The 27,763-nt window shown below is 45.4% G+C and overlaps 1 protein-coding gene across 1 annotated transcript in view; it reads right to left on the bottom strand.

Annotated features, from left to right (window-relative positions):
* COL21A1 (collagen type XXI alpha 1 chain) overlaps positions 1-19,778 on the bottom strand; it is a 386,987-nt gene extending 367,209 nt beyond the window's left edge. The window contains exon 1 of the mRNA XM_044289670.1: positions 19,652-19,778. The gene's annotated coding sequence lies outside the window, so the exon portion shown is untranslated. The remainder of the gene's footprint in view (positions 1-19,651) is intronic.
* Positions 19,779-27,763: the final 7,985 nt, after the last annotated feature.

The raw sequence follows: 27,763 nt of genomic DNA on the forward strand, positions 1-27,763 counted from the left end.
AGAATATTACATATTTTCTGTTGTTTCATACTTTTTTGATAAGTATATAATTCCACATGTGTTAATTCATAGTTTTGATGCTTTCAGTGTGAATCTACAATTTTCATAGTCATGAAAATAAAGAAAACTCTGTGAATGAGAAGGTGTGTCCAAACTTTTGGTCTGTACTGTAAGTTCTACTTATATGTGTGAATATTGTATATTGAATTGTACAATAGAATATATGGAATAATAATAACCAACAGTATGGAAGTGAAACAATATGTGTCACGGACGGTGTACAGGAAACAAGACAAAGCAACATGCAGATATGACTCACTGGATCTAAAGTTAAGGAACCAAAAGGGAGACCCCTGCACAAGACCTAGCACTTTCCCTGGCTGCTCAGCCTATGCAAAGATCCCAAATGTGGATGTTTGCATATCCACGTACCTTGACTATATAACCCCTGAACACCCTACAATAGTGAGGGGACACGACCACCGGCTCCCTACACCAGACACGGAGGGAGTCAGGGTCACCTGGGATCCAGCAAACAGAAAATAACAGATAAATGTACAGCACTTAGCTTTGTAGCAGACTGGGAAACAGGATCAGCATGCACACACACTCCAGGAAGAAGTATAAGCCGCCCAGTAAAGCATTATAAGGAGGAATTTAAAGGGAAGCAATCAGTCCAACTACATGACAGCTGAGAGAGGCTAACGAGATGAGAAACTGAATACCACAACAAAGAAAACTCAAGGAGGAGGTTCTGAAAGGCCTCTGTCAGAGCTTCTCAGCTGTCTGGTTGTGACAGTACCCCTCCCTCTACGAGTGGACTCCGGACACTCAGAACCCACCTTCTCAGGATGGGACCTATGGAAATCCCTGATGAGACGAGAGGCCTTAATGTCCATCACTGGGACCCACATCCTCTCCTCAGGACCATAACCCTCCCAATGAACAAGGTACTGAAGAGAACCGCGGACAAGACGAGAATCCAAAATCCTAGAGACCTGAAATTCAAGATTCCCATCAACCATAATCGGAGGAGTAGGCAAAGGCGAGGGTACAATGGGTTGAACATAAGGTTTCAATAAGGACTTATGAAAAACATTATGGATCTTCCAAGTCTGAGGAAGATCAAGACAGTAGGCAACAGGATTGATGACAGACAGGATTTTGTAAGGCCCAATAAACCTAGGACCCAACTTCCAGGAGGGAACCTTCAATTTGATATTCTTGGTAGACAACCACACCAGATCACCAACATTCAAGTCCGGACCAAGCACACGTCTCTTATCTGCCACACGCTTATATCTCTCACTCATGCTCTTTAGATTATCCTGAATCTTTTGCCAAATAGATGACAAAGACGAGGAGAATCTGTCCTCATCAGGTAAACCAGAAGACCTCTCTCCCGAGAAAGTCCCAAACTGCGGATGAAACCCATATGCACCAAAAAATTGTGACTTATCAGAGGACTCCTGACGACGGTTATTTAAAGCAAACTCAGCAAGGGACAAAAAAGAACACCAATCCTCTTGATTCTCCGCCACAAAACAGCGCAGATATGTCTCCAGATTCTGATGGACGCGCTCTGTCTGGCCATTCGACTGCGGGTGGAAAGCAGAAGAGAATGACAACCGAACCCCCAAGCGAGAACAGAAAGCCTTCTAGAATCTGGAAACAAACTGCGTGCCCCTATCAGAGACTATGTCTGAAGGAATACTGTGCAATATGACAATGTGATCAATAAATGCCTGCGCCAGCGTCTTAGCATTGGGCAAACCAGGAAAAGGGATGAAATGCACCATTTTGCTTAAACGGTCCACCACCACCAGAATCACAGTCTTCCCCGAGAAACGAGGCAGGTCCGTTATGAAGTCCATGGACAGATGTGTCCAAGGACGGGAAGGAATGGGTAAGGGAAGGAGAGGACCTGATGGCCGTGAATGAGGGACTTTGGCACGAGCGCACGTCTCGCAGGCTGCCACAAAACCCTCAACCGACTTACGAAGCGCAGGCCACCAGAATCTCAGAGCGATGAGATCCAGTGTGGCTCTTGCCCCCGGGTGCCCAGCAAGGACCGTATCGTGGTGTTCCTTAAAAATCTTGTGTCTTAAAGCGAGAGGCACAAACAACCTCCCAGGAGGACAAAGATCAGGAGCCTCTGACTGGGCTGCCTGCACCTCTGCTGCAATTCAGAAAAAAGAGCAGAGACCACCACACCTTCAGCCAAAATGGGACCCGGGTCTTCAAAATTCCCGCCTCTCAGAAACTAACGTGACAGGGCATCTGCCTTCACATTCTTAACTCCAGGGCGGAACGTGACCACAAAATTAAATCTTGAAAAGAACAAAGACCATCTGGCCTGTCTCGGGTTCAGATGCTTGGCTGACTCCAAGTAGGCCAGATTTTTATGGTCCGTAAATACGGTAATAGGGTGTCTGGCTCCCTCCAGCCAATGGCGCCATTCCTCAAAAGCCAACTTGATGGCCAACAATTCCCTATCTCCCACATCGTAATTTCTCTCTGCGGAGGAGAGTTTTTTCGAGAAAAAGGCACACGGTCGCCATTTGGCAGGAGAGGAACCCTGAGACAAGACCGCACCCACACCCACCTCAGAAGCATCAACCTCAACTATGAAGGGTAAAGAAATATCAGGTTGCACCAAGATGGGAGCGGAAGCAAAACTCTCCTTGATATTAGAAAAAGCCTTACGTGCCTCTACCGACCAAGAAGAAAAATCTACCCCCTTTCTGGTCATATCAGTGAGTGGTTTAACAATAGAGGAATAATTCAAAATAAACTTCCTGTAATAATTGGCAAAGCCCAAAAAACGCATCAGCGCCTTCTGATTCTCAGGAAGCTCCCACTCAAGCACAGCGCGGACCTTTTCGGGATCCATGCGAAAACCAGAAGCGGAGAGAAGAAACCCCAGAAATTGAATTTCTGGAACCGCAAAGACACATTTTTCCAGTTTCGCATATAATTTATTCTCCCGCAGGATGAGCAAGACCTGACATAAATGTTCCTTATGAGTTTTGAAATCAGGAGAAAAAATCTAAATGTCATCCAAATACACTAATACAAATTTTCCCATCAAATGATAAAAAATGCTGTTCATGAAATGCTGAAAAACGGCTGGGGCATTCATCAAACCAAAAGGCATAACCAAATTTTCAAAATGGCCCTCAGGGGTATTGAAGGCCATCTTCCATTCGTCTCCTTCTCTGACCCTGACCAGGTTGTATGCCCCTCTTAGATCTAATTTGGAAAATACTTTAGCACTTTCCCTGGCTGCTCAGCCTATGCAAAGATCCCAGAGGTGGATGGTTGCATAGCCACGTACCTCGACTATATTACCCCTGAACACCCTACAATAGTGAGGGGACACTACCACCGGCTCCCTACACCAGACACGGAGGGAGTCAGGGTCACCTGGGATCCAGCAAACAGAAAATAACAGATAAATGTACAGCACTTAACTTTGTAGCAGACAGGAAAACAGGATGAGCATGCACACACACTCCAGGAAGAAGTATAAGCCGCCCAGTAATGCATTATGGGGCGGAATTTAAAGGGATGCAATCAGTCCAACTCCATGACAGCTGAGAGAGGCTAACAAGATGAGGAACTGAACAGCACAACAAAGAGAACTCAAGGAGGAGGTTCTGAAAGGCCTCTGTCAGAGCTTCTCAGCTGTCTGGTTGTGACACTCGGGGTCCATGCGAAAACCAGAAGCGGAGAGAAAAAAAAAACAGAAATTGAATTTCTGGAACTGCAAACACACATTTTTCCAGTTTCGCATATAATTTATTCTCCCGCAGAATGAGCAAGACCTGACGTAAATGTTCCTTATGAGTTTTGAAATCAGGAGAAAAAAACTAAATGTCATCCAAATACACTAATACAAATTTTCCCATCAAATGATAAAAAATGCTGTTCACGAAATGCTGAAAAACGGCTGGGGCATTTATCAAACCAAAAGGCATAACCAAATTTTCAAAATGGCCCTCAGGGGTATTGAAGGCCGTCTTCTATTCGTCTCCTTCTCTGACCCTGACCAGGTTGTATGCCCCTCTTAGATCTAATTTGGAAAAGACTTTAGCCCCAACAACCTGGTTAAACAGGTCTGGGATTAGAGGAAGCGGATAAGGGTCACGAATAGTGATACTGTTCAGCTCCCTGAAATCCAGACAAGGTCTTAAAGAACCATCTTTTTTCTTAACAAAGAAAAAACCAGCGGCAACAGGTGACTTCGAGGGTCGTATGTGTCCTTTTCTCAGGCTCTCAGAGATATAAACACGCATAGCGATCCTTTCAGGTTGGGAAAGATTGTATAAACGAGATTTAGGCATCTTGGCGTCTGGGATGAGATTAATAGGGCAATCGTACTCCCTGTGCGGGGGCAAATCCTGAACTCCACTCTCAGAGAAGACATCCGAAAATTCAAAGAGAAAAGATGGTACAGTCTTAGTAGCAACCTCAGAAACAGATGTCATGAGGCAATTCTCTCTGCAAAAGTCACTCCAACCATTTATTTGCCTTGCTTGCCAATCAATGGTGGGATTATGTTTAGTGAGCCTGGGTAGCCCCAACACTAGAGGAGTAGGCAAACCGCTAAGGACGAAACATGACACATCCTGAACATGAGCATCACTCACAATTAAATGGATATTGTGAACTATGCCCTTTAATGATTTCTGAGAAAGTGGAGCAGAATCAATAGCAAAAACAGGAATATCCTTTCCAAAAGTGCACACCTGGAAACCATGAGTTATTGCAAATTGACTATCAATGAGATTGACCGATGCTCCACTATCCACAAAAATCCAGGCAGGACAAAACGGGAACTACAAGCAAACGGAAAACCTTCAATTTCCTCCTCAACCCTGCCAATAGTAACAGACGGAACATTTTTAAAAGATTTTTTCCGTCTTTCCCGGACGGTGTACAGGAAACAAGACAAAGCGACATGCATATATGACTCACTGGATCCAAAGCTAAGGAACCAAAAGGGAGACCCCTGCACAAGACCTAGCACTTTCCCTGGCTGCTCAGCCTATGCAAAGATCCCAAAGGTGGATGTTTGCATATCCACGTACCTTGACTATATAACCCCTGAACACCCTACAATAGTGAGGGGACACGACCACCGGCTCCCTACACCAGACACGGAGGGAGTCAGGGTCACCTGGGATCCAGCAAACAGAAAATAACAGATAAATGTACAGCACTTAGCTTTGTAGCAGACTGGGAAACAGGATCAGCATGCACACACACTCCAGGAAGAAGTATAAGCCGCCCAGTAAAGCATTATGGGGAGGAATTTAAAAGGAAGCAATCAGTCCAACTACATGACAGCTGAGAGAGGCTAACGAGATGAGGAACTGAATACCAAAACAAAGAAAACTCAAGGAGGAGGTTCTGAAAGGCCTCTGTCAGAGCTTCTCAGCTGTCTGGTTGTGACAATATGCACATAATATGGAATAAATATAACTGTCAGATTTGTTCAGATGCTTATGCTTTAACTGAAATGCTGCACCTCAATATAGCACAAGAAGTTTGAGGTGTATCGAAAGGAGGTTTTCCCCACATGAGAGAGAAGAATCACAGTGTAATAGTGACTATAGCTTTATCTATTAGAAAATTGCATTGTTCAAACTTTTTGCCTGACCTGTGTAAAGTTCTATAGAATAGCAGGTAAACTCCTTAAAGTGGCTTTTGCAGACATATGCTGACCTTGCACTTCAGTTGGCTGATCTCACTGATTTCAGCAAGGCGGCATGACTAGGTCCTGTCTATATGGTCCTTTTGGCTGTCCCCTGACAGGATGTGTTGGAAGAGGAGATATTTCAATGTGTCCAATCCTGTTTCTGTGGCAGATAAGCTGCTAAAGATGTCTGCTGTCACTGACTAATATACAGTATACCGGTTTGACTGCTGGATAGCATTGTGTATGTTGGATCATGTTTTTGGTACCTATTGGCCCAGAACCTGACACATCGATAATGAATGAGGTAAAAATCTAAACTCTTTCAAGTGTCAGTTTTGTAATTGTTCTAATTAAGACAGCAAAAACTTTCTCAAAGGTAAAAATGCCACAACAACACACAGTTTGCACAGTTACATAGGGGAGAAACTGTATGCATCTCTACTGTGAACACAATCTGTAAGTGACATATCTTGAGAGCACCAACCTTTATTTAGATACCTCGTGTTATCTGACATAGTGACATGTACTACTACATCACTGCTACTATTATTAGTGTTCCTTTTTTCAAAGGTTAAGTTATTCACCAGTAAAATGTTATTGACACCTCCTTATCTTCCTTACCAAAGCATAAATATTTAAATAAATGCTAAACCCTTAAACTTGAAATTTTCACATGAGAACAAAGCCGGTTGTATATTCATTTATTATCTTAATAGTTTCAACAGTAGTTATGTTACAGCAGTACATAGCGGAAGCACATTCCATATACTTGCTTTAAGAAAGTGCTTTAGAAAGCCATGGTCTATGTCATATTGACACCCATAAAGCATTTCTCTTTCAATGAAGATGCAGTGTAAGTCTACATCACAAGTCTATCAAGTCTATACATTTCAGGCAATTTAGAGAGAATAAATATATTCCTTCCAGTCTAAACACTTAAGACAATAAGAACAGAAATCAATGTCCATCCCAGACTACCAGGGGCGTACAGAAACCTCATAGGGCCCATCTTATTTTAGCCCACCACCACCAGCACCATCCAGTTTCCCAATATGAGTGTGTTAAACGCTCCAAGGCAGAGATGCTCAACCTGCGGCCCTCCAGCTGTTGTAAAACTACAACTCCCACATGAGCATCTGTAGGCTGATAGCTGTAGGCTGTCATTGAATGATGGGAGTTGTAGTTTTGCAACAGCTGGAGGGCTGCAGGTTGAGCATGCCTGCTCCAAGGCAATGCAGAATGCAAAATTTATTTACATTTATTTATTTATTTTATTAAAAAGACAAACGTTTTATAAAAAAATTGCTATAAAAGAAAAGTCACCCTTGGCCTCATAAACTTTATCTGACTTCCATGTCACTAAAGTGGAACAGGCTCTTTATAAATATGACACTCATTCTGACAGCCATATACCTCATTGTATTCACGCCAAACAAGTGGCACGAATACATTGATAAATATGCTTCCATTCCATTTCAAAGCTGGCTGGCTGCAACCTCCACTAGCTGGATCTCAGGGCATAGAAATTTATGTAGTTACTAGTGTTGATCGAGCCAAACACCAGTTCGCAGCCAATAAACATGCAGGTAGCTACTGCCCTTAACTGTAATGCCGTAGCCATGTTGGTTACTGGCACTACAGTGATTGGCTGGCCGGAACGCGTCATTGAGTGCTATATAGCACCTGATGACACGTGTTCGGCTCAGTGTTAGTCAGGGAGAGCTGTGCTGAAGAAGGGAAAGATAGTGTAGAGAGTGAAATTTTTTGGGGGGAAGTTTCAAAACTTGTCAGAGACCCAAAAGTCCTTTTAAGGACTATTGTTGTGCGTGGCAGCAGAAATATATATTTTTAGTGCAACCTGCACTAAATTGCTAAAACTTTACAGACCCAAAAGTCCTTTTGAGGACTGTTGTGTGTGTCTGCAATATCTAATTTTAGTGCATCCTGCGCTAAATAGCATGCAATATTTAGGCCGCTGCAGACAGCGACATTATCTGCGCTACATCTCCTGTGTAACGTATGCGCATCCCAAAAATATCTGTGACATCCAGTGTACTTTTTCTGTAGAGGGTGTCCGCTGTGGACAGTGACATTACCTGGGGTCCATCTCTTGTGTAGCGTTTCCACATCCAAAATACCTGTGACATTCCCTGCAATTTTATATTAGCCGCTGCTGACATCAGCAACATTATCTGCGTTATATTTGCTGTGTGACGTTTCCACATCCCAAATACCTTTAATTTTTTGGCGCATACACTTACAAATCCTACGCTACTGTACGTGTGACATACTTTCAAGCATATATAACATTTAATATGAAGAAGGCGAGCAGTAAGAGACAGGGAAGTGGGCCGTGATGCTGATGGTGCATGCAGAGGCCGTGGCCCTGTGCCTGCTGCCAGAGCACAAGAAAAACAATCATCCACGATACCTAGCTTCATGTTCCAGTTTGCAGGGAGGCGCAGGACAACACTCCCGAAGTCATACCAGTGCGATCAGGTGGTTGGTTGAATTGCAGCAGATAATGCTTCCAGTGTGTTAAGCACCACCATGTCTTCCACCAAGTCCAGTCTCAGTAGCCAAGAGTCTGGTCAACACAATCCTCACCCTGATCATCCTTCTTCCCACCATGGAGAGTCTTGCCAAATAAGTGATCCCACACTTGGATATTCCGAGGAGCTATTTTCAGCGCCATTCTTTCATTTGGGCCTCTTGACAAGCCCGCTTGAAGAGGGACATGAGATCTTGTGCCCTGATTCCCAAACGCTTGAGCATTGACAGTTACAAGAATATGACAGTGGGGAACGGCAATTAGTGTTTCACAAGGTGAATCATGATGATAAGACACAGTTGGCAATAAGTCAATGGCAATTAGAGGCTCAAGAGGTTGATGATAAGGATGAGACACAGTTGTCAATAATTGAGGTTGTTGTTAGGTCAACAAGTCAGGAGGATGAGCAGAGTGAGGAAGTGGAAGAGGAGGTGGTGGACGATGAAGTCACTGACCCAACCTGGAAAGGTGGCAAGCCGAGCGAGGACAGCAGTACAGAGGGGGAGGCATCTGCAGCAACAGGCTGGAAGAGGCAGTGGGGTGGCGAAAGGCAGAATACAGGTCACACCAAACAGGCCCGAAGCACACCCTTGTGGAAATCTCCCTTGCCAAGGGTAGGTGTTCCGCAGTCTGGCGCTTTTTTGAGGACACTGAGGCCTTCCGCAGCCTGATGTCGGTGGCCGCCCTTCGTTACGCTGTTCCCAGCCGCCACTATTTTTCACGGTGTGCCGTATCCGCCTTACACCAGCATGTGTCCTGCAACATCACCCGTGCCCTGACCAATGCAGTTACTGGGAGGGTCCACTTAACCACTGACACATGGACAAGTGTTTTCGGCCAGGGACGCTACATTTACCTGACGGCACACTGGGTGAACGTTGTGGAGGCCGGAAGTGAGTCATACCCTGGGATGGCACAGGTGCCACCGACGCCAAGGATTGTGGGCCCACAGGGCTCCAGGTTCCACATGTTGGTTAGGCTTTGTGAGCAGCAGAGGGCAGTAGTGGAATACAAGCTGCAACATGGTTGTCTCCTTTCCAGTCAGCTTCCGCTCTTCACAAGCAAGGAGTGGGCATGGATATCTGACCTCTGTGAGCTTTTAAGAAACTTTAAGGAATCAACACAGATGGTGAGCTGCGATAACGCTATTATCAGTGTCACTATCCCACTTCTGTGTTTACTCAAACACTCGCTGCTCACAATTAAGGACAACGCTTTGCATGTGGAAGAGGTGGAAATGGGGGAAGACATTACACAGGGTGATAGCCAGACCACCCTCAGTTTGTCTTCTCAGCACAAATTGGATGATGATGATGAGGAGGAGGAGGAGGAGCAAGAGACGGTTGCCTCTGCTACAGAGGGTAGTACCCATGAAAGTTTAATTCCAATGTGTTCAGCGTGGATGGGCAGAAGAGGAGGAAGAGGATGAGGAGATTGATAGGCATCCTCCTGATGACAGCAAACTCTTGCCTGTTGGGACTCTGGCACACATGGCTGACTTTATGTTAGGCTGCCTTTCCCGTGTTCCACGCGTTTTACGCATTTTGGACAATACCAATTACTGGTTGTTCACCCTTCTTGACCCCCGCTACAAAGAGAACTTCCCATCTCTTATTCCTGTGGTGAAGAGGACGAGCAAAATGGTGCAATACCAGGAGGTCCCCAAAATTGCCCCAAAAATTTTGATTGCCCTAAACATTTCCAGCTGACAACCAAGTTCCTTGGGCAACCGAGGAGGAGAGATGAGGGGAACACACAGCAGTTCCAACAGAGGCAGGGCAACACTCTCCAAAGACTGGGATAGTTTCATGACACCCCGCCAGCCCCCTCAACCTGATGCGCGGCCTAGTGTCATAAGGATGGAAAATTTTTGGAAGATGGTGAAGGAGTACGTAGAACACTGTGTCAGCGTCCTCAATTATCCCTCTGTGCCTTAGAACTACTGGGTGTCCAAGCTGGACACGTGGCACAAACTGGCGTTCTATGCGTTGGAGGTGCTGGCCTGCCTTGCCGCCAGTGTTTTGTCAGATCGAGTATTTAGTGCTGCTGGGGGCATAATAACTGATGAGCACATCCACCTGTCAACTGAAAATGCTGACAGGTTGACTCTTATAAAAATGAACAATGCCTGGATTTCCCCTGACTTTTCTACTCCACCAGTGGAAAGCAGCTGAACATAAAGGCACATTAAATGTTTTTGTATAATGTACTGAATACACTGTATTCCCATGCACCCCTTCCATCACAAATCTTTAATCCATCACAAATGGTTTAAATCTTCCCTTTCTCGTCCTCTTGCTCCTCCTCTTCCATCATATCAACATGCTTATTAGTCTGCCCTCACTCCTAATGTTGTAGGCCCTGCAGGCCCTCACATATAATGTTTTAGATGGTCAGCTCACCAGCAGACCCTCACCTACAATCTTTTAGAGGGTCAACTCACTTGTAGGCCCTCATATATGTTTTAGAGGGTCACCTACAATCTTTTAGAGGGTCAACTCACCTGCAGGCCCTTGCATATAATGTTTTAGAGGGTCAGCTCACCAGCAGTCCCTCACCTACAATCTTTTAGAGGGTCAGCTTACCTGCAGCCCTCGCATATAATGTTTTAGAGGGTCAGCTCACCAGCAGGCCATTACCTACAATCTTTTAAAGGGTCAGCTCACCAGCAGGCCCTCGCATATAATGCTTTTGAGGGTCAGGTCACCAGCAGGCCCTCAACCATAATGTTTTACAGCGTCAGCTCACCAGCAGGCCCTCACCTACAATCTTTTAGAGGGTCAGCTCCCCAGCAGGCCCTTGCATATAATGTCTTTGAGGGTCAGATCACCAGCAGGCCCTCAACCATAATGTTTTACAGGGTTAGCTCATCAGCAGGCCCTCGTCCATAATTTTTTCAATGGTTAGCTAAGCAGCAGGCACTCGCCCCTAATGTTTTAGAGAGTCAGCTCACCAGCAGCCCCTTGCTCCTAATGTATTTGAGGGTCACCAGCCGGCCAAGGGTGTATGATGTCCTCCTTTATGTGTAATAAAGGGTGTATTGGAGAGTCGCTTCCTTGTAATTTTTGGAAGCACTTTCACTTAGTGCATAGGCTTTATGAGTGTAGGAGTCCCACTACCTGAACAATTGAATTAGGCCCTCCATTATGTGATATACAGGTTGTATCGGAGTGCCTCTTCCTTGTAATTTTTGGCAGCACTTGCACTTTATATACAAGTAAATATACAGGAATTGTTTCCTAACAATTTTTCCTCAGTCAGTCTGTAAAAGTGGCATAATACTCGGACAACATCATTCCCAGCAGCAACCTGGGAGTCCAAGATGCATCCAGACATCCTCCCCATGCTGTTCCAGAACCATTCCGGTGGTGTTTCCATCAATTTCTGACCTTTTCCTATGAGCCAGACACCCTCCCCTCTTCAGAGCAGGTGTGCCTGGTTTAATGCTCGGGTTCTCCCATTAAATTCTATTGTGCTCGGGAATCCCGAGGTGTTCGACCCAAGCACCCGAACACCCGAGCACTTTGGTGCTCAATAAACACTAGTAGTTACAGTTGACTGAAATGGAAGCTGTGATAACATTTGCACTGAACGCCTTCTAGTGGTGGCTGCATGAAAAGGCAGTGTTTTAACACCAGAAAGAGAAGTAGGAGTTAAGCGCTGAACCCTAATCCATTCAGGCCCCATAGTAGTCAGTGTGGTCACCTCTATTGAAAGTATGGCACTGCAAACTGCCTGGAGTGCAAGTTGCCCAATCACGCTTGCATTACTGCAATGGGTCGAACCATTAAACTATTTATGGAAAGCATAGTTCCCTCCACAACAGGGGCAAAATTGGCAGACAGGTGGGGAAGTACTAAGACAAAAGACTCCCTAGAATGGAGCAGGTGGCACATAGTAGATGATAGGTTAGGGGCGGAGAAGACAGTAAGATGAACTAACTTTTAGGCCCCTTTCACACGAGCGAGTTTTCCGTGCGGGTGCAATGCGTGACGTGAACGCATAGCACCCGCACTGAATCCTGACCCATTAATTTCAAAGCAGCTGTGTAAATGAGCGGTGTTTTTCACGCATCAGTTCTGCGTTGCGTGAAAATCGCAGCATGTTCTATATTCTGCGTTTTTCACGCAGCCCTGGCTCCATAGAAGTGAATGGGGATGCATGAAAAACGCATTGCATCCGCAAGCAAGTCCGGGTGCAATGCGTTTTTCACTGATGGTTGTTAAGAGATCTTGTTTGTAAACCTTCAGTTTTGATCACGCGCGTGAAAAACGCATCAAAACGCATTGCACCCGCGCGGAAAAAAACTGAACAACTGAACGCAATCACAGACAAAACTGACTGTGACCTCCACCATTCCTGGACCCCTTAACAGAGACCTCCACAGTGACTGCCCCTTTAACATTGACCTCCATAGCGGCTGCCCCTTTATTAGCAACCTCCACAGTACCCTGTCTCCTTAACAGTGATTTTCACAATAACCTGCAATCCTTAAAAGTGACCTCCACAGTGCTCCATTCCCTTACAATGTGACCTCCACAATACCCAGCCCCCTTAACAATGACCTCTACAGCACCCCGCCTCTTAACACTGACCTCCATAGTGGACCGTCCCCTGAACTGTGACCTCCACCGTTCCCTGCCCCCTTAACAGAGACCTCCACACCACCCGCCCCTTTAATAGTGACCTCCACAGTACCCAGTCTCCTTAACAGTGATTTCCACAACACCCGCCCCCTTATCAGTGGCCTCTACAGCAATCTGCCCTTTAACACGGACCTCCATGGCAGATCATCCCCTTAATTGTGACCTCCACAGCAGCCAGCCCTTAGGGTGGCCAGAGGTCCGCTTTTAGGCAGGACAGTCCAGCTTTCAGACTGCCTGTCCTTCGTCCGATGCAGGGCCTGGACGGACACATGGATGTCCTTTTGAACAGCTCACTCTCAGACAGCAGCACTGTGCTGTGTGATCGTGAGCTGCAGGGAGAAAGTTACTGTCCCTCCCACCCCTGCAGCTGACAGAAGTAGATTTTTACCTTCATTTTTTCAATCTTCGTCAGCTGCGGAGTGGTAGGGGGCGTGGCTTAGCGGGGACTGGGTTTTTAAGTCTGTCTTTTGAGAGTGGTCTGAATGGCCACCCTACCTGCCCCCTGAACTGTGACCTCCACAGCTCTCTGCTCCCTTAACAGTGTCATCCACAGACAGCACCCTGTCCCTTTAAAGGAAATCTGTCACTAGGATAATCGCTATTGAAGTAAAGCCATGACCTAATAGCACTTAGTACCTTATTTCCAGATGTGCCTTTGTTCCAGCAATAGATGTTTTCGATCTTCTGAAAATCCAGTTTATTTGGTATGCAAATGAGTCAGTAAGGTGCCTAGAGGGGCGTCACTCTTGCAGGAAGGAGCCCAGGCACGCCTCCTGCTAGTGCCCAAGCCCGCCCTCATGCTGGGATCAGGGAAGGGGGCAGAGTTATGGCTTAAATGTGATGTAGGAGGGGTGGGTGGACACATTGTGGCAGGAGGTGTGCCTGGTGTTAAATTGTGTGTATGTGGAGACTAAGGAACGGAACATGCTAGAGAGCTGAAACCCGGTCTAAAACCTTCCCAGACAACTAATGTACATGTGTGATAACAATGGAGTGGATAGCTCACCTTCTTTATGGTACGGTACTGGTGCTCTAATCAAAAAACTGATCACCCAATCAGTATGGAGGTTTTTAAAGATAAAAATGTAAGACTGGCACTCAGATATGTGGGTTCACACAGACAGTAGCAATTTATTACAGCAATATTAATATGCACTAAAAACACACATGAAGATAAAATAAAATACAATAATAAAATACGGTAATAAAAAAATATAATTAAATCCTGTGCAAAAAATCGCAGATGGTATGCACACTGGTGCAGGCTGCACGTAATGTGCAGATATCTATTCTTCTAACAAATTTGGCTTATAGTAGCACAATACGTTATCGAGGTATGTGTCCAGGTATAGGACTGGAGAAGTTGAAATAAATGTCCGTTTCGTACAGTGACTCTGTGTGTCTTAGGTAATCCTCCCTGTATCAGGGATGGCGTGGCCGAACAATATAGTCCGATGCAGGACCTTGATTTGTTGGTCTGGTGTAGTGATTGTGTGTGGTTTTGATGGTAGGGCGTATGATGGTAATTTCCCCTATGATATCGGGGACGCCGCTGAAATTTCCACTCACCATTCACTGCCAGCGTCTTCTTGCTTGGCGTCCTCGGCTTAGCCTTCCGTGTCACGTGGTACGTGTCTCGCAGGACTTGCTACTCACTGCCGGCGTCTTCCTGCTTAGCGTCCTCGACCGAGGCGTCCCCGATATCATAGGGGAAATTACCATCATACGCCCTACCATCAAAACCACACACAATCACTACACCAGACCAACAAATCAAGGTCCTGCATCGGACTATATTGTTCGGCCACGCCATCCCTGATACAGGGAGGATTACCTAAGACACACAGAGTCACTGTACGAAACGGACATTTATTTCAACTTCTCCAGTCCTATACCTGGACACATACCTCGATAACGTATTGTGCTACTATAAGCCAAATTTGTTAGAAGAATAGATATCTGCACATTACGTGCAGCCTGCACCAGTGTGCATACCATCTGCGATTTTTTGCACAGGATTTAATTATATTTTTTTATTACCGTATTTTATTATTGTATTTTATTTTATCTTCATGTGTGTTTTTAGTGCATATTAATATTGCTGTAATAAATTGCTACTGTCTGTGTGAACCCACATATCTGAGTGCCAGTCTTACATTTTTATCTTTAATGTACATGTGTGCCAAATTTTGTGATTGTAAATGTGACAGTGCGGATTCCTTTAGTGAACATACATACACACACATGCATATACTCAGCTTTGTAGAATATATAAAGTATATACTAGACATTAAGCCCGTTACAAGCAGTAGAACAGTATTGCATAAAAATTTGTAGGAACAGTCTATATTAAATGGCAAGGGAACTTGACCACACTGACTGCTGGCTCTGACTGGTGGATGTGGCTGAGACTGCTGGTTCTGACTGGTGGCTGAGACTGGTGGCTGGTGACAGTGACTAATGGTTGATATGGCTGGCACTGACTGGTGGCTGACACTGCTGGCACTGTGACTGGTGGCTGTTCGACTGGCACTGACTTCTGGTACTGGTGGGTCAGACTGCTGACAGGGGCTCCTCTCTATGTGGCTGATAGTGCTGTGACTGGCGAACAGAAATGGCAGCTGAAACTGACGAACAGAAATGGCGGCTGGCACTGACGAACAGAAATGGTGGTGTTCCGACCTGCTTGCCGGCGCGGAGGTGTGGGCAGTGCAGTCAGCATGTGGAGCACTGTGTCCTGACTGGTCGGCTCGCTGGTGTGAGTGTTATTATTAGGGTTATTCCTGCAGTGTATAAATCTTTTGCTGGAGGTAGTTGTGCATTGTGTGTGTGTGTGTGTGTGTATATATATATATATTACTCTTTTTATGAGGAAAGGTAACCAAAAAATGGCTGTTCTGGCACAGTTTGTATTATTAGTTTTTTTACAATGTTCACCTGACAGAGTAGATAATGTGATATTTTTATAGGGCAGGTTGTAACGATGTGGCGGCCCAATGAATGTTTGTGTGTGTCATTAAAAGCGGCCCGATGGTTGGCCCTTCCATACAGCGGTCGCCAAGGACCACGGCATGGAAGGGGTTAAACGTCCGACATCGGCACCAGCACCGATTTCAAGCAGAGTGTTAGCTGGACATTATAGCTAACACTCTACAATCCTGAAAGGGGTGCTGCGCGCTCTGCATCTCCTTCACGGTCGCTGTGACAGGAGTAGGGAAACTTGTGTGTAGCGCTGTGTCCATGTGGGGCGCTGTGTCCTGATTGGACACCGCACATGCCCAGTGAAAAACTGGTGACACACACACGGACACAGCACATACACAGGGATTTTATTATTATATATATATATAGAGAGAGAGAGACCAAAAAGCGGCAGCACTCCAGAGTTGTGGTGAAAAATGTGAAACTTTATTCACCCATGTGACAAGGCAACGTTTCAGCTCAGTGTGAGCCTTTATACTGGGTAAGCTTATTCCCATTCGGCCTTGCACCCGATTTTCTTTGATTTTTGTTTTTCCGGTGCTGCCATTTTTCATATATATATAGTGAAACAGTGAAGGGTCTGTTAGTAGATGGGAGGTATTTTCCTCCCAGTATATGCTGCAGAGACTGATTGCAGCAAAGTGAGGTCAAGCACTGGGCAGGATTTCACTTGCCGATCTGGGCTTAGTGGACACCCAACTGTCATTAAAGGCAGCGAGAGTGTGGGATATAGCTGTCTGTGTTAAGGTATGAGGCTTGTGCTTGGATGAATGCTTACGACCTGTTTGAGGAAGACTGGTGGACTAAATCCAAGACTTAAACTTTGGCGTGGACCTGTTTGCAGAGTGTGAACACACGCCTGGACTTCGACTCTTTATGTGGGACCTGCAGCGTGGTGTGAACTCAACACCAGGACTTTCAACTAAGGTGAAGTTGTTTGCTGAACTGCTAAACCTGCTTGTGTGAATAAAACACTGGAGGTTGATTAAGAACTGTTTTTGGTGCCTCTTTTCTGTATCCGCTCACCCTGCCTACCAGAGCGGATCCCCACAATATATATTGGTGATGTGTACAGTATAAGTGTTGGGAGGCGTGTTTATCCCACCCAGATACCTCAACTGGGTGAGATAACTGAAATCCAGAAAGCTGCAGTGGTTTCAGCAAAGTGTAGTTTGCTGAGACAGTTTTGTCTAGATGTTGTTCTGGGCTGGATTTCATGTGGCCTGGGGGATAGGTTTGGTAGTGGGATCTGACAATCCACACCCTTCCACTATATGTATTGTCTTGTATTGTCAGAGGTGATCGCAGGTGAGGCCTGCTGCTGTAATCAAGGAGGGATAAAACAACCATCTGTGTATGACTTGGTGGGAAGAAAGGCTGAGGAACTGAGGAGCCATGAGGCTTTGTAAAGCCTGACGTTTGGGGGGGCCTAGCAATGCCTACAGAAAAGGGGTTGCACGGGCAGAGTCGGGAGGACTTCTGGACAATCTCCTCCCAAGGGTGTTGATGTGGTCACAGCCTGGAGGCTGCTGGACCGTATATGGCTGAGGAAGCCGGATCTAATCCCATGTGTGAACAGCGCTCTATAGGTGAGGTAGAGACAACACATGTATTAGGTAGAGCCCAGACTGGCAGGTGTGTGTATACATATATACAGTGTAGTATAATATTTACAGGACAGGAAATGTGACACTGTGCAGTGTAATATACACAGGATAATTTTTGTGTTTTCACCCTGACCTTTTGGGGCCCACTATAGAATCAAAGCCTGAGCCCACTGGAGGATTCTCTGGTACTCTTTTGGGCCAGTTCCACCCTGCACCTTGCACTTATATATGCACAAACAAGACTTACAAATCTTTCCCAGCTTCTTCTCCTTCTGTCTGGAATCCTGATGTTACTGTGACTTAAGGTCCTATGATATGGTCATATGATGATCAGTTCCCAAATGCTTAAATGGTTTCTCCAGGATTTAACAAATGATGACCTATCACTAAGATATGTCATCAATAACAGAATAATAGAGGTCCAATACCTCGACCCCCCTCCCCATCCCGATCACCACCCACCACGAATCAGCTGTTTGGTAGTAGATCTACAAATAGATCCAGAATTGTTAAATCCTTGAAAACCATTTAAAGCCACAGGTAGATCAAGACATCAGAAAGGAGGCCCCTGTATACATCTGTATGTGTGGGGTCTACAGTCGCGTAACTAGAAATGACTGGCCCCCACAGCAAATTTTTAAATGTCCCTCCCCCCACAATCAACTTCTTTGCAACCCCCACTCCTGTGGCTAGTCAAAATCGCTCTCTCAGACGAGGCTGGCAGCTGCTCCATTTCCTACAGTGTCTCTGTATATAATGTCATTTTATAATACTGTCGAGGGGGCCCTGACAATAAAATCTTCTAGTCATCCTCCTGGGTGGGCCCCTTATGTATGAGGATGAGTGATTGATGCTGCGATCGCTAGTCCCCACAGAGAATCACTGTTTATGATCTGCTGCCTTGGAAAGGATGAATTAGTTGTCTGCACTGATAAAGCTTTCACCCAATGGACCAGCATAGAGCAATTATTGAGAATGAACGTTCCTAGGAACACTTCTGCCCAATAATTGCCCTGATCATTGTGTCATGTAAAGGGGCTCTTAGGTTTGTATGCTGGTAAACCCAGAGGTCATTCCTCTCATATTTGGTGGGATCTTTCCATTTTGATAGGTATAGAGGGTGCATGGTGATCAGGACTAACAAGCAATAAATTAAGAAAATCCTTAGTGAACACCTGGTTCTCTCCATATCACAGGTAGGTTCAAACAACATTCAATTGAAAACACTCTACCTTAGATTACTGGACCCTCCTAAGTATCCCAATAGGAAAGGGAGAATAGGGCTCAGGAAAGACACAGCTCACTGTTCATGAAAATCAAGTTTTAAGATATAATTTATATTTTACTATGCTTTCAGATATGTGCCATTGTATGACTGAAAAGGGAGTGAACCTAATATTTAATGTGAAACATGCTTTCATTGAATCACTTCTGGCACTACTATATTTTAAAAGTCATTTTTACATTAAATATTGTATGTAGGACTTTTTAGCTTGGTAAAATCAAGTGGGCCTGTCTAACACTGTAAATGAAAGTTCTAAGTTTAACAACAGAATAGAAGATTATTTCCATGGAAATAATGGAGAACAGACTGAGGGGTCCCCTGACTTCAATACAGTTCTTGGCTCAGAATGTAAGAGTTGCAAACCAGAAACAAGAAATCTGTTGGCTATCAAATACAGCTGCTATGTGAAAACAGTGTATCGTAGTTAAGACTAACATTCAAAAAATGAAATAAAAAAAGTATTATCTTCTCTATTTCACCACTGATACTGTACACAAATCTACACTCAATAACCTATTCCAAAAAGGAAGCGGAACTCCATCCCTCCAGGACAGAAATATATTATTTTCTGAATGTAAATGTTTGCTATAGACATTGACTGTACCAGTGAGAGCAGTTAGTAAACCTGCAGAATGGAGCACCTGTCAAACAGATTTTATATACATAGTGAACTTCTGCTCTGCTTATCTTCTTAAACCTTCTGCCTGTGACTCAGTTCAAAGTGATTTCATAAGACATCATGCACATGTTCGCTGTATTTCCTAGCATGCAACAAAAAATGCTACAAAGTCACCCAAGACTATCCCTTACTTTAATTTATTAGCTGCAATGAACTTTTATTGAAAGCTTCCTTACTTTATAAGTAGATCTACTTACTTGATTTATGAGAGGAATGCTGCTTGTTTCGCTTTTCAGTCAGTGCCGTCAGCTGTTTTCCTAGAAAGTGAAGACGTTTTATACTGCACCAATTTCAGGAGTTTGTCTTTCCCCAGTTTTCCCTCAGCTTTGCTCTGCAGAGTGGATCTCGTCCTCCACTTCTTGATTTTCATATATGTATCAATATACTGTACATGTGACTCATGTGCACCACCTGCTGGTATTTTAAATCAGTCCTTCTCCTCCATCCTTTTTTTATATTCCTAAAAAGTGTTCTCTCAATCTATCAAGCTATATGTGATCAGTTCATCCTCACTCATTGACACACACAGACACTTATTTTACTCTAGAGCGGCAAAATTCATGTAATGGACCAATAAATATGCTAAACTTTGCAATTCTGTATATTTTGTATTTCAGTTCCAGTATATTTGAAAAGGGAGCGCTACTGAAAAGGTAGGGCCCAGCACTTTTCTCCAAAGCTTTCTGCATTAGGCTCAGACTATTTATCACATTCTGTCTGATCACATTTCATATGGAGACAGAGATCCCTTCATAGGTTAACAGCTAAATGAGATAGGGCCAGAATGAGATGAATATGGCTGCCCCTGTGTCATGAATTAAAATCCGTCACTCACTGATAACTGTCTATCTGTCTATCACTAATAACTAAAAACTGTCTATCACTAATAACAGACTATGTAACCAGGGAGTGATAACTGTCTAGGTACAGATAATCAGTTCACGGTACCTGTAGTGATCTGCTGCTCAAAGCTGACATGCCCTTGATGTTCTTAACGTGTTCCTCTCTGACCTCCTCCTCCTCTGGCTAGGATGCAGTAGCTAGAGGGAGGATGCAGGGACTGCAGAGGAGACCCTGCAGAACACTGCAGCACTTAGTGCCGCTGAATACATTCTTCAATGGGGATGTTTTGATCAGCGTTTGGCCCTACAACAATGTCGGCCCCAGGGCCATATTATAATCTGCCATTGCCCACAGCATTTTCATCAAAAGTGTGCGTGAAGAGCATCACATTTGTATGGTGCAGGAAGGAAGGGTTTGGGTTCATGGAGAACTGGGCCAGAAGCAATGAGCACTTCCATCATTACAGATGGAAGCGCTCATTGCTGGAGCGCCGACGCCCACATACTGCGGCTGGGACCGGGAGCGCATAGTTCCCTGCCCCGTCGCCGATCACCACCATACGCTTTAGGCCTAGTAGTGAAATCCTGGCGCAGGCGTGCGCAATGACGCCATAGCGCGAGCGTGTGCCGGGACAACGCAGCACATGTAAGTGTTGTAGGAAGGTGCAAGGGTCCAACATTGACGTAAGGTATGTGTCACCGAGATTCCTGGCCTCGGTGAGGTAAGAGCCAGTAATTTTAAGTGTCAGCGGCAGTTAGTGCTGACTGACACTATTTGTTAGTTAGTATTGCTGTAGAGCCGATCCGGGCTCGCTCTAATTGGGAGCCGCCAAAGTGCAGGGTGGTGGCTTCTCCCCACGCTCCAGGCCGGGTTTTGGCTGGGATATAAAAACCTAGCCAGCAGTCTCAGCTGAGTGGATTATCCTCCACTTCACAGTGAACCTGTGGAGACGCTGTGGTTTTGGGAGCTCTCTGCGCTGAGGTCTGAAGGCCATGTGTCAGGCAAGCAGGCCGCCTTACAGCCTGCAAGTGGACTTTCTTAGGCTGTTCATTCAGCTAGGTGTGAACTGACACCCAGGATACCAGGTGAATGTTATTTAGTTTTTTTTGTGTGTGAACAAGCACCAAGCCTGAAAAGGGACTGTTCTGTTATATTATGAGTGTGACTAAACACTGAAGATTGATTTAAAACCTGGTCCATTGCCTCTATATTGTGTGCACTAACCTGCCTACCAGAGCGAATCCCCACAATTGGTAGCTTGGAGCGGGAAAACGCAGTGAGGCTGGCCTGAAGGCCGAAAAGTCTTTTTTCCCCCGGGCACGGGTGTATGTATTTTATCAAGCCGGCAAGGTTACAACCTGTATCCCCTGACAAAATGGAGGCAGCCGTGAAAGCCCTTGTGGAGGCTAACTTGAAGCAGTGGGAGGCAAAGAAGCAGCAACAGGAAGCCAACCAGCTGCTATTACAGCATGTGATGGCATTACAAGCGACAGGAGCGTCCCAGAATGTCCACGATGCCCAGAAAGCTGTTCGTGCGGCAATCCCTAAGATGACCCAATCAGACGACATCAAGACGTATCTGGCGGTGTTCGAAAAGGTGGCCGTGCGGGAGAACTTACCTCGAGACCAATGAGCTGAGGTCATCTCTCTGTTCCTGGCGTCTGGACCCCCGCAGGTGTTTTTCAACCTACCAGCTGACCAAGAGGCTGACTACCTGTCCGTAAAAGGTGAGATTCTGGCAAGACTGGGGTGAATGTATTGGTCCGAGCCCAGCGAGCGCGTCAGTGGAAATTTTACCCGGCTGAACCCGCCAGACCGCAATATTATGATCTGCTACACAGGCTGCAAAAATGGCTGCAGCCTGACGTACTGAGTCCCACTGCTATGCTGGAGTGCCTGTTGGCGGATGTCTTCTGGAGGGCTTTTCCATACTCTCTCCAGCACTGGATCGGCCAGGTGTCTCCTGGTAATGCCCTAGAGATGGTCGATCTGGTGGAGCGCTACAAGGCCACCAGAAATATGCAGGGGGGTTCTTTTGGGGGGGGGGGCAGTCAAACCCCGGAAATCTCCACCCCAAGCCCGGTGGCGGGTGCCATCCAACCCCGCCTGGGACGTACCCCCTGGAGACCCAGTCCGGGCCGGTGGTCTGCTGGCGATGTCATGAGGCTGGACACATAAGGGCCAACTGTCCCCATCGGAGTGAACCCATGGACACTAACTTTGGATACTGCCCCTCAATGTATGCCAAGAGGCTGTGTGGATCGAGCAACCCTGAGACAATAGACAATAGTCACCTGTGCCAGGTACAAGTGGGAGGTAACCTGGCAGTGGCGCTGCTGGACTCAGAGAGCCTGGTGTCCCTGGTAAGAGCTGCCCTGGTGCGGCCCGCCGAGTATACTGGCCAAAAAGTAGGCGTAGTGTGCATCTATGGAGACTTAAAGGACTGTCCCACCGCCCTGGTGTCACTATCCACGGTGGCCCGCATGTGGACTCATGAGGTGGCCGTCGCCACAAAGTTGCACTATGAACTAATAATTGGGAGAGACTTCCCTGGTCTCCCGGCACTATGGCTGGATAAGAAAGTTACCAATACCCCGGAGACAGATGTGACCCTAGCAGAGTGGCCCGGCTCAGGGGGGAGACCAGAACCCTGGGAACCTGAGTCGAAGGGCCAGCGGTAGGGGTGACCGCCACTTTTGTGGAAGAGGGGGAGACAACCCCACTAAGTGTGATGGTGGGAGACACAGAGGACTTGCTGCTGGGTCTGGAATTGGCAACCTCAATGTCTCCGGAGATAACTTTGCTACCGCCCAACACTGGGACCCAACCCTATCCTGAGCCTGGGAAAATGTATTAATAGCAGATAGTGAACCACAACAACCAGGGGCAGAGTCAGTGTTCCCCCGTTTTGTGGTTCATCAGATGTTGTACCGGGTAAACCAGCTGCGAGGTGAATCCATTGAACAGTTGGTGGTGCCCTAGGCTTATTGCAAATTCGCCTGGGAATGCAGAAGACACAGGACCGGATACTACAATGGTTTTATTGTCCCAGTGAGTTTAGGGATGTGGAAGAATTCTGTAAATCTTGCCCGACCTGCCAGGCAACTAGCCCCCAACACCTTTTTCGCAGTCCTTTGGTACCTCTCCCGATCTTTGAGGTGCCGTTTGAGCGAATCGCTATGGACCTCGTAGGCCCAGTACCAAAGTCCGCTAGATGACACCAACTCATCTTGGTCGTCCTGGACTATGCCACTCGGAACCCTGAAGCGGTGCCACTGCGACATACATCAGCAAAGCTTATAGTTAAGGAGCTAATGGAGATGTTTTCCCGAATGGGGCTACCTGAAGAGGTTCTGACTGACCAGGGGTCCCCTTTTATATCCAAGGTCATGAGGGAAACTCTGTAGGTTGTTGCATATTAGACAGTTACGGACGTCCGTGTACCATCCACAAATGGACGGTCTGGTCGAAAGGTTTAACAAAACTCTAAAAACTATGTTAAAAATGGTGGTGTCTAAAGATGGGAAGGATTGGGACCTTCTTCTGCCCTATCTCATGTTCGCAGTGCGAGAGGTACCCCAGGCTTCTACTGGGTTCTCGCCCTTTGAATTGCTTTATGGCAGACATCCTCATGGTCTGTTGGACGTGGCCAAAGAGGCGTGGGAACAGCACCCACTCTGCATAAACCACTTAGAACATTTACTAGGGCACCAAATCTGGGCCTATTAGTTGCACCATCTATAAGGAAAAGAACGTCATTGGGGGCCAATACAAACTGGCTTTTGTCAAAAGGGTTCCACAGATGTGGAGTTTGTAATAACTGCAGAATTACCAAGTTACCAAAAAAAAACACCATTTGTCCCAAAACTCTTTCCATTATAAAATTAGAGATAGCTTGTCATGTAATTCGACGGAAGTGATGTACGTTTTGGAATGCCCATGTAGAAAGCAATACGGACGGACTAAGAGAACACTGAAAAAACGTATAGCTGAACACATCAATAATATCAAAAAAGGGTTTGAAAATCATTCAGTCTCACAACACTACAAATTAGTCCACAATCAAGATCCAAGTTCTCTTAAGTTTGCAGCCTTAGAAAAAAATTGAAGATCGTGGGAGGGAGGAGCTCTGTTGCAAAAATGTCTAGAGCAGAGTCAAGAAAGATCTATGAATTTGACACACTAGCCCCCACCGACCTAAATGCAGAGATGGAATTGTTCGGATTTCTGTAAATCAAGTTTTAATAGACGGGGCGGGTGCCGGTGGGGGATGGGAGGTTGGGGCCAGGCTGTTTACCAGTGCCCCAACCTCTTCTTCCACATCGGCCCCCGTCCCTTTGACAACTATTGGCCCTTCATATTATTTATAATATACACATTCTTATTCCTTCCCACTATATATCACTCATATGATTAATATTTATGTCACTATGTATCCCATGATTTAATACATTTTTATATATTTCTATGTCTTGTTACACTATGGATTTTACATTTTACCTACCGTATTTATTATATTATGCTGGTTTTACAATATAATAATATTACGATAGAGCTATTAAATGTACAGTAATTTTATATCAACAACTAGCTGGTCATTTATAATCAATTAACTGAATTCTCATATTAGGGCCATTATATATATTTTTTATTATTTATATTGTTATATATTGTTTTATATTTTCTAATTTTATATTTTATATTTTTATTTCTATTTTTGACGTTTTTACTATGTTTAACCATTTTAGGATGCAATAGATGAACCAATATATGTGTGTGTATATCTGTTTATTTATATATTTATTATATCCACACATCCTGAATTTTATTACATGAAAGACGCATGAGAGACGCGTAGTATTTATAAAACTATTCTGGAGGCAGATTATTTGCCGATCCATTGGAATCCATTCCATATATTATACCCTTCTGAGGCTTGATTTCCCCGCAATACCAGCTATGCTATAAAAAGGAATCAGCAGTAGTATACTGTCTACCACTGAGGAAGGGACCGTAGTCCTGAAACACATTTGGTGCCGAAAAAACACAGTAGATGAATTCAAGTTATCACATATTTTATGGACATACTATAGATCGAACTATTAGAGTATACCAGGATAGCCACCTGACCCGGATAGTGGATGATCATCCCTCAATCGCAAACAGCGCAGTGAAGGAAAGAACGGCGATCCCAGCATACGTGGGACGCTGATCGGAGCGCACACTGAGAAACAGCCACAAGTCGTCATCATCCTACCGAATCCTTTGGAGGGTAATGTAGCCCCTTGCGGCAAGCACATAGATTAAGAGATCTATTGGTTTGTGTGGCAGTGCATATTGATGAATTACTATACCTAAACAGCATTTCCTTGCAATTTATGCAGTAATCCATAGCAAGACCGCAAGAGAGGTCTGGACAATATATGTATACCCCTGTGAATACAATGAATAAGAGGTGTGGATCTTTGAATTAAGATCACTGACTATTACCCAGACTGAAGGGGATCAATGTACTGTTTTTAGGATCCAAATTTAAATTCCATTGCACCTTGGAAACTATTATATTGTATTACTGCGGGACCCGGTATTCATACTATCATTTGGAGGATTCCTAATTAACTATTCATTGTATGCTGCGGCTTTGTGTTCTGCTGCGACATTTTATCTGGCAAATTATTATCGGCAACATTACCATTTTTATTCTTATTTTTTACTTATATATATATTTTTTTTTTTCTATTTATGTGTGTTATATTTATGTGTGTTATATTGTACAGCATTATCCTCCGCTGTCATCGCTGGGGTGATGCTCCAGGTGGAAACAGTGCTAAGTACCATATCACGATCCCACTATTAAAAGGCGAGCACTGATTATCCGAGTGGACCATCTATACAGGGATCCATAGTACAAATACTGAATCAAGATCACAGTCTAGTGTTTTATGAGGACCATTAAGTCCTACTTTTTTATAATAAATAATATATTTTTTACTTCATTTTGGCTTCCTGATATTTTTGAGTGCCCTCTAATCCTACATCTCCGCATAAGGCCCCTTTCACATGGGCGTGAGGTGAACGCATTGCACCCGCACTGAATCCGGACCTATTCATTTCTATGGGGCTGTGCACATGAGCGGTGATTTTCACCCATCACTTTTGCGTTGCGTGACACGCTCGTCTGTAAGGGGCCTAAAAGTGTCCTGGGGTATGTTATCAAGATGCAACAGCGGATAGAGACAGTTTTACCTCTTGTCATGGAGCATATGGAGGCCGTTCAGTGAGCCCAGAGTCGGATCTATAATCGGCAGGCTCGGGTCCGGAACTTTAACCCTGCTGACCGGGTTTTGGTTCTGGTACCGACCGTGGACAGTAAGTTCCTGGCTAGATGGCAGGGGCCCTAGGAGGTACTCAAGAAAGTTGGAGAGGTAAATTACAAGGTACACCAGCCAGGGCGGCGGAATCCGGAGCAGGTTTACCATGTTAATGTACTTAAACGTTGGAAAGATAGGGAAACCTGTACTGAAGACAGCCCGCAGCTGGGTTTTCTAGGGGAAGAGGTTTTGGCTCCTATGTATGACAGCCTCTGCTTTAAACAGGTTGAGGAGACCAGGGAGTTCGTGAGTCAGAACACGGATGTGTTCTCGGACCTCACTGGACGCACTTCCGCAATCCAGCATGACATTGTCATTGAGCCAAAAGTCTGGTTAAAGCCATACTGGGTACCCAAGGCTCGGCGACAAGCCATCTCGGAGGAAGTGCAGCTCATGCTGCAGCTAGACGTCATCTAGGAGTCTAAAAGTGAGTGGCCCAGTCCGGGATGTTACGGTTCTGTAACGATTTTCGTAAGCTAAACGAAATATCTAAATTTGATGCGTATCCCATGCCTCGGGTGGATGAGCTTATTGAAAGGTTAGGCCAAGCCCGGTATTTTTCTGTTTTGGACCTCACCAAAAGGTACTGGCAAGTACCCTTGACGGAGGCTGCCAAAGAGAAAGCTGCCTTCGTTACACCAGAGGGGCTGTACCAATATAAGGTGTAACCCTTCGGTCTGCATGGCGCCCCTGCCACTTTTCAGGGTCTAATGGACATTGTGCTTCGTCCAGATCTGCGATACGCCTCAGCTTATCTGGATGATATTGTCATTCACAGCACCGACTGGGAAAGTCACATGCCCAAAGTACAGGCCATAGTGGACTCCTTCAAAAGGCTGGTCTAATTGCTAACCCCCAAAAATGTGCGATAGGGTTAGAGGAGACCAAATACCTAGGGTATGTCATTGGGCGCAGAGTAATCAAACCCCAAGTAAACAAAATAGAGACGATAAGGAATTGACCCCGACCTGTCACCTCTCGGCAGGTAAAGTCATTCCTGGGAATGGTGGGCTAGTATATGAGGTTCATTCCCCATTTTGCCACTTTAGCAGTTCCATTGACAGGGCTCTTGAAGGGACAAAAGTCTGTGGTGGT

Source organism: Bufo gargarizans, chromosome 4, assembly GCF_014858855.1.
Source record: "Bufo gargarizans isolate SCDJY-AF-19 chromosome 4, ASM1485885v1, whole genome shotgun sequence".
In the NCBI taxonomy this organism is placed as follows: domain Eukaryota; kingdom Metazoa; phylum Chordata; class Amphibia; order Anura; family Bufonidae; genus Bufo; species Bufo gargarizans.